The sequence below is a fragment of the Drosophila tropicalis genome, unplaced genomic scaffold (genome assembly GCF_018151085.1).
Source record: "Drosophila tropicalis isolate 14030-0801.00 unplaced genomic scaffold, ASM1815108v1 contig_413, whole genome shotgun sequence".
NCBI lineage: Eukaryota > Metazoa > Arthropoda > Insecta > Diptera > Drosophilidae > Drosophila > Drosophila tropicalis.
In genome coordinates, this window is record NW_027172877.1 from 639,180 (window position 1) to 647,981 (window position 8,802).

The following is an 8,802-nucleotide window of genomic DNA, read 5'->3' on the forward strand; positions in this document are numbered from 1 at the left end:
ATTATTATATTTAGCTTAAAACTTGCTTAATACATTTAAGAGTTTAGACTTATATTACATTTTTTCATCGTACTGTTTAAATGTAGACCTATCTAATGTCCTTTTAGGTATCAGAAAACCAAAGAAGAAGATATAAACCCTTTCTAATATAGTAGTTTAAATAAATTTTCATTAGGTTTTCGAGTAGAATTCCTTAGAATAGTCCAAATGTGACGTCTTTTTGTTTATGTATTTACATGGTTCGTTTTTACGGTTTATTTATTAACTTTTTTTTATGTATCATTCACTTGTCTTTTCCTCACTTTAGCCGCAATAATTTCACACAAAATATTTCCGCTACACATCGTCGTTGACGTTGACTAGACGAGAGATGTCCTGTTCTTGTCCTGATGCTCGCATGCTCCTGCTCCCACTTCTTTCTCTATGCTGTTGCTTTTACACATTTCACTTGACTTCACGTCGTCCTCATCTTCTCCGGCAACTTATCATTTTATAAGCATTTTGTTGGCTTTTTCGTTTTTTGTTTCGGTTGTTTTGTTTGCCCTCAAATGTTTTTTCTGTGTGCAGCAGAGAGAAAAACAAAATATTTTGTTGCATTTTGTTTGCTCAGTGGCCAGAGTCTTCTCCTCCATCTCCATGCACTCCCTTTCACAGACTCTCGACTCTCAAAAGCACCAGCATCATCTTCATGTGTATTTTATGTGACAGATACTTTAAAATGTGGCAAAATGTTTTTGTCTCTGTTGTTTTCTTTTCGGTTTTTGCAAGTACCAATTTGAAATTAAATTAATGTAAAATAAGACTAAACTTAAACCATGCCAAAGTGTCGATACCCTTGCCAATTATTAGTCGAAGGACAGATCTTCTTTTTAATTACTGGACACGATTCTTGATTCCATCTATCATGTTCCTCTTCTGTTTTGAACAGTTCTCGGGTAAGAGAGAAATTCAAAGAGGTTTATCATATTCTAAATGTTGAATTTAGACAACTTTTAGCTAGGTTAGGCAGGAGAATAAAACAATATGCCCCTTTAATTGTAAGTTTACCTAAATTGTTTGCTAACATTTTGGGGAAAAAAGATACCCCTTGGATAGGGTATAATTATGTGCCACGTAAACTAATTTTTATGCCTCGAAATGGGGGTTTACAATTTACGATCCGCAATCCTTTCATAACATTTGGAGACGCATTTTATTGCCCACTTAGAAAGAAAAAAAAAGAGAAAGCAGGAGAGGAAACCGCTTGGACCATTAAAATGTTGCCCTCTAAAAAACCTTTGTTGCTTTCAGTGGCGGGCTCTCAAGGGGGATTAGCTAGTTCTCATACAAACCATGTGGTTTTCCATCAATACCTTCAACAAATGCAAACCATATGATCCCCTCGATTAGGCCTTCGTAGATACGCCACTGGCCTATGTGTTTGTTTTTCAAGTTGGAAATTTATATTAGGCCAACAAAGTCGCCCTAGAAGAAGGCGCAGGACAAAGTGATGGAAGTGAAGAATGGAAGGCGTCGAAGGACGCTGCCAACAGCCGCCACTAGTGGCCATGGCGCCTGCTCTCAAGTGCTCATAAATTCACGAAAATTTCACAGCGGCCAACAAAATCAAAAAAAATAAAGCACGAACAGGAAGAAAGGAAACAAGCGGAAAGGGACATGGCGTCAGCTGTTGCAGGGCTACTTGATTATACTATAGAACACACCCGACCCCTCCACCCATCCAAAGCCATGGCATACGACACTCGACGTTGGTTTGGCAAACATAAATTGTTAAAGAATTGCCACTTTACAGTCGTAAGGACCACATAAACCCACAATCCAAAAACCCAAACCCAACCAAAAAAAAAAAAAAAGGGGGAAAAACGAACTGAAAACTCGAAACCCTTCTGTCAGCCACTTACCTTCAGTGCTTGGTAGTTTTTCCGGAAATATCTTTTGCAGTCCAACGCAGCCTTCTGCATTTTCCCCCACCCTCAAATTTCAATCTCCACTCATTGAGCGAGTGTGTGTGTGTGTGTGTGTGTGTCCGGGTGTGCCATAAAAGTGTCATCATTATTATGCCATTCAATTTGTAGCCAATAAAAATGACAACTCCAAAAGCGGTAAATGAAAATCAACAGCCAAAGCTGGGTTTGACATTTTCATTCCATCAAAGTCTACATGATAAAGTACACAAAAGCTTTAAAATCAAAAAGTGAGTGCAAAATAAATTATAACACAATTGCTTATTAATCACGTCATGTATGTCAGTAAAAAACTATTGGTAAAAATATATATTTCATCCATCCATTACACTGAGAAAAACAAGCAAATACAAATCTTATATAACGTTGATTTGTGAAATCTTTTATTTGACGATTTGTGGAGGAGAAACGAATGGGCAGAAAAAAGTCTTCAGTTGGCAGAGCATCATCTGCCATTCAAAAATCTTTATAAATAAGGGTAGAAAAACGATCATTTGGGGAGACTGCATGAATACATTCAAACAAAATGAATGTAGGGCCTGACGTAGTTGTCGAACTAATAGTTCTGTTCTATGCTGAACTAAGGTAAATGACATGTGTGAATTGAATAAGATGAATACAAATGAACGACTCAGTCTCAAACATGTCCAACAATACAAAAATTGTCTTTCATATTCAATATATTCATAATGTGTGGTATGAATACTTAAAATATTGTGAAAATGTTCTTTGAATGTTTGAGTGATTCGCTTTAAATCAACTTTTTAATCTTTTCAAATACGAGTGTTCTTCTATATCAGAAATTCTTTTGAATACTCGGAGTTAATTTATTTGTGCAGTCCTCTTGACTAGAGGATCGCTTATACATATATACCCGGTGGGTATTAACAACCTGGGAGTTGGAGGACGGTTTTGTCAGAAATCATTTTGAGGAGTCCTTGTTGATATGACTCGAAAACGACGCTTCCATATGCTTGAAATGTGTGATAGTTATATGACTCGAAACTGATTAAAACAGGTCATATAAGCGAAGGTTCGAGGCATGGGTACTATTATTTCACGAAATTGAGCTCAAATGTTGTCCTTGCCCTAAAAACAAAAATTTATATACCATTTCGCCTGTTTGTTTCTTAAAGATTTTGTTAAAGTGTTGCAATTGAATTGCCCGAAATTTATTTCAATTTAATCAATCCGTTGCGGGATGATGCAATTTTCGGAAAATGTCTCCTTTTTTTTTCTATTTCAGTCTAGATGGGAGACTTTGGTCCTTTCCATTATCTACATTGAGATACATACACATGTCGTTCGGTTAGCCTGGACAAACGTTAGTGGAGGATGCATGTGAAGTGCTGTGATTTATAAGCGCTTTGTCGGCGATAACAGACAGAATGAAAAGGGCTAAGGACACGCCCACAAACAATGGAGGCCATGCAAATCGTAGTTCCGGCCTCTCTCTGCATTTCTTTCAATTTTCTTTGTCTTTCTTTTCATTTTCTTTTTTTTTTTTTTGTCTTTCTCTTTTTCTATTTTGTTTGCGGTCGTTTTTCCAGCACGCTGGAAACATTTGTATACATTTACCAAGCCGGGTATATTCAATTTGGCTAATAGTTTAACATTGAAATTAAGGGCACTGAAGTAATAGTTAATAGCCGCTTTTAATGCCTGTTACATCAAAAGATAATTCCGAACAAAAAGAATCTTGTTATGCATCGGGAAAGGGTACAGCAGCTACAGCATCTTCACATTCAGCCCGAGATATTTTTTGTTTTTAAATTTATTTTTGTGTGTTCTTTCTTTATCTAAAGTTTTGTTGTTGACAATAAAAACGGCAACCGTTGGACTGACCTAACCGCACTGAAGGAGAGTTGGACCATATCATTAATTTTGCACAAAAGGAACGAAAAATTGTCCTTTGCCAAATGCAGAATGGGGCGAATCTGGCCTAACCAAACCAAGCCGAGCCGAAACCAAACCGACCAACAAATAAATAAGGCAAAAGAAGGCGACTCTGTTGTGCATTGGCAGCCCTGCGGTCGGAGGTTCTGAAATTGAGAAGGGGTTCAAGGGAGGTTTGGAATTGCATTTGTTCTATTGCCAGAACCATTTCGGATCTTTGGACTTCCCTTAGACACGTTCGACATTTTGTGTGTCCTCACGCTGCGCTGAGTTTTGCCAAATTGAAATTGTAGCCACAACTCATACCACCAGCCAACCGTCGGAGGTTGCACGGACACATATTGCCACATATTGGTTATGTGCAGCCGCATATGACTTATGTAAGTATGTGTGGCTATCTATGTATGTATGTATGTAGGTAAGCTTCAATTGTTTATAACAATTACATTTAATTAAAATTCATGTCAATTAAAATTTGTGGTTTACATAGATATTATATGGTATTTCAATTAGTATTAGTAAATGGTTTACGATTCGTTTTTGAAACTTTTGAAGACTTTTTAGAAATAATGCTATATCAACCTCTCAAAGAATGAATCTTCATGCAAAGTTCGACTTTTCAGAACATTAAAACATTTAACAATAAAAAATGACTACAAGATTTATTGTATTTCAGTAAATTGTTCGTTAAATTTATTGCCAATTTATGTTTTACTATCAAGTAATAACAACAGTGTCGAGCTCGTAATCGAAACATCAAAAGTAAAGAGCTAAAAATGTTGGTTACGTATACGTAATATTTGTGATATCTAACTGTATGTGAATCTAGACGAATGCCCGCAGTAGATAATTAGTGTGACAAATTGCTTAGTCCATAGAAACCGCAGGCCAATATCCAGCAAACAGTGACACATAGAGCAAATACACACACTCACGTGTGTACGCACACAAACATATACACTTTGGGAAAATGAGAAAACTCATTAAAAATTTACAATTGATTGACTACGGTACATTGTACGAATTTAGGTTTTTCTGACAGTTGCCTGACCAATGGTCCATGAATGATGCAAACGAACGGTTAGTTATTGGCCATATGGCAGCCGCAAGAGACTGTCCCTGTCCCTCCCATCTTTGAACTCTACCTCACCATCCCCGCCCCACCCTCCTCTGTCTAGTTGCAATTTATGCTAATGCTCGTTAGTGAAATCAAACACAGTGCAACAATTGTGTAAACAACTGGGCAGTAAAGCAAACGACGAACCAAACTGCATCTGTCGATGGCGTACAAAATATTGACGCATATATTGAGGCTGTGACAATTAATCTGCTAATTGCCAATTTAAGCACGTAAACCAAACACAGGCGTGGCTGCAGCAGAACGAAGTGCTGGACAGCTCGACAGAGAACAGGACAGGACAGGCCAGGCCAGGACTGGATAGGGCCGGACAGAATAGGACAGGATGGCATTGAAGCAACCCAATTGGAAACTGCATTTGAATTCGATTTTGTCATTTGATTTATGAGTGTGTTCACCATTCGACCCACACATAATGGGCTCCAATAACTGTACCTGTATTGGGCAACGGTGCGTATTATATTTATGGCCCACTGCCAATGTTATTTCAATAATAAACTAAACACCACTATTTCGAAGGGTCGGAAATATCAACACACATGTATAGCAAAGACATTTGAGTTGGATAACATTCTGCATACACATTAATGTCGTATGGCAAGACACTTTGAAGTAGTAATTACACACATACGAAAATGGAAGTTATACGATTCCGTAAGCTTACATATATTCATTATTATTTCAATCCAACCACACCGTCTTCCAACTTTCACCAGGCAAGCCTCTATTCTATATTTAAGTCCTCATTAGGAGGTCATTTCAGGGTGGTCTTTCAACTTATATAGAAAAACAGTTTGTTTTTTCCATACCTTTTGTTAAGGCTTATAATTTTGATTTGTTAGAGAACTTATGTTTTTTGTATTTTATATAATGTGAGATCTATTGATTTTTCATCTGACAAAAGTCTGACAATTTATAAATATATTAAGTCAACACGATATATTATAGAATATTTTAAATAACAGAATATACTCTTCTCATCCTGAAGAAATTAATTGTTTTTTAACAGCCTTTGATTTGCTTTGCTGCTTCCAGGCGAGACGCAGGTCCAGGTAAGAATGTCAATGTTCACCATTATTCTACAGTTTGTGGCCATAGACAAATCCAACTAAGCTATATGTACTTGAAGTTGGTTGGTGACAATATTTAAAACTGTGCTTGTTGCAATGCACTGCAATCCGCAGTCTGCAGTGGAATTGTGTTTAACGATGGGTCTAAAAAACGTTCTTCAGGAATCCCAGCATCAGCACTAATTAGGAAGTAAGTACATGTTACACTTGTGGAAATTCTTTTTGAAAAGTAGGAACACCCCTGTTTTACATTAAATTAGACAGCGGTCGGGTAAAGAAAAAAGGAAAATAGTATAGAGCCATGGGAGTTAAATGAGCCACTAAGAGGCCAAACTGCATTAATAGAACCTGTATTAAATAGACAATAAACAAACATTCTGGAAAACTATTAATTAAGATTCCATTGACTTCAACCAATTTGTAGTGAGCGGACCTGGCCTGGTTAAAAAACTTCACCAAGGCTTAGCCAATTACTCTCAATGGAGTTTGTAGATTTTAAACCTTAAAATTTTAAGTATTAAACAAAAAGCATACTTTAAATGCCGCAAATATTACTGATGAATTATAAAGAGTCAATTTAATGATGCGAATATTTCCATACTTAATAGCTGATTATACATTTAAAGCACTTATCGGTGTATGATTAAAGGCGCAGAAAAGTATGCTATATTTTTCAAGACATCTTTCAAGACAACTTTCATTCCTTTATCACATTATTCGATTCACTTAACCTTTTTAAGATCTCTACAAAATTTCAGTGGGTCGCTTACAATATATTCAAAATAGTTTTGAAGAAAGAAGCCGACGAATCAAAATATCAGAGAAAGTTGTAAATAAATTAGTTTTCGGGTGATTTATGAGTCCCAATATGAGTCCCACACAATGTCAGTTTAATGAGTAAGCATTTGAGTTTCTTTTTTTTCCACTTTCTACTTCTTCTGACCATTTGTGTTCTTTTGTTCCCGTCAGGCTAATACGCTCTATTGTGTGTCTCTAGGACTTTCGTCAAGGCCAAGAACGTTGACGATTGTCTCAGCTCATTAAATTTTGATGTAAAAAAAAAAAAGAAACGGAAAAAATAAAAATAGCAAAGAGAAGCAAAAGGCAAAAACCACAAAAATCCTTTTGTCTAGTCCATGTCATCTTCTTCCCTCATTTATACCACATTCAAAATGCCATTAAAAGCATACTAAAATTAATTTGTAGCAATTAGTTGCAAATTGCATGAAAAAGCAAACCAAAAGGACAAAGAACGTTCACCACGACAACAGCGACTCCGAAGCTGACCACCGAGGAGAAATTGCTCAACATTTTTATGTGTTTTTGCGCATTTAGAAAAAAAAAAGAATGGGGAGAAGAAGCAAAGCAAAAGGAACTCAAACTGTCTATGTCGAAATCATAAAAACTCGCTGCTAGCAATTGAGCACTGCTTCCAAACGGAGCAGGAGAAGAAAACGGTCTATCACTAGTAGAAGAGCAGCGACTGGCGAAGCATAAATAAATTCTGTATGTGTGTGTATTTGTGTTATTTTTGGCAATTATTTTCACATTCGACTGTCTGTCTGACTGTCTCTCTGTCTCTCTGTGTGTCATGGTGTATTCCCTTTGTCTTTGCGTTGAGCTCATTTGTAATTTGCAGTCAGTTGGTGAATGGAGGGATGGGCAAAGGCATGAATGCCAGAAGACACACTTCTCACATTGTGTGACTCCTCCGAATTGCTATTCAAGACTGAGCTGGTTATATCCATTATACATATAAGAAACAAATATTCTACGAGTTATTAAACTTAAGAAACTAATAATTTGATTCCAAAGACTCTTTATTTAAAGAGTAATGATTTGGAAGTGTGTAATTGAAAATAAAGTACTGCTGGAGTGTTTTATTTTGAGTATAATTAAAGATAACTTTGAAATACGTAATTAACTAGTTTTAATATTTCAATTAAAGTACTGCTATAGTTAAGTAATAATTTAATTTTTATAGTAATTAGATCTAAGACTCCTTTTACAAAATCTACAAAACTTTAGTAAGATACATTCAAGAATTCCTTCAAACAGTATTTTATTCTGATATTTAGTTGTTACAACTACAATTTGTATATTTATAATTTAAATGAATAAGTTTTTGTTCATTACTCAAGTAAATACGATTAGCGATGAGAAGTCATAAAAAAATGTATTTGTTATATCTAAAAATAATGGTTCTGCATGCATTTTGATCAACTCTCTTACAAAATACTATTAATGCCACAAGTCCTAAGGCTAAATTAGTAATTAAAAATGTTTTATGTTAATGATTTACCATTTAATTTCATTATTCTTTTATCTTGGATTCAATTGAATTGATATGGAAAATATAAATCCCTATTTTATTAATTGTAAAGTAATTAGCCGATAATTATCAATTGTTCGAGCTGTTAATCACATGAAGTTTTAGGAATTCTTTTTTTTCTACTTCAGTCCATGTCAGTTATGGTTAAGAACCTGGCGTATACGGTAACAAAATGTCTATTTCCTGACCATATTTTGCACTCATTTATTGTTGTTTTTGCTAGTTGCTGGTGATGCCATTAATTAGCCTCAGTCTTCGACTCTAGCAACCGATAGACATCTCGGTGCCGGCATTTGTCTTGTGACAAGACCATAGAGATGGGTAGAGAGAGAAAGAGAGAGAGGAAAAGGGGAGTTTTGGGGGGATGCCATGGACATGACACATGTTGTCAGCGGGCTCATC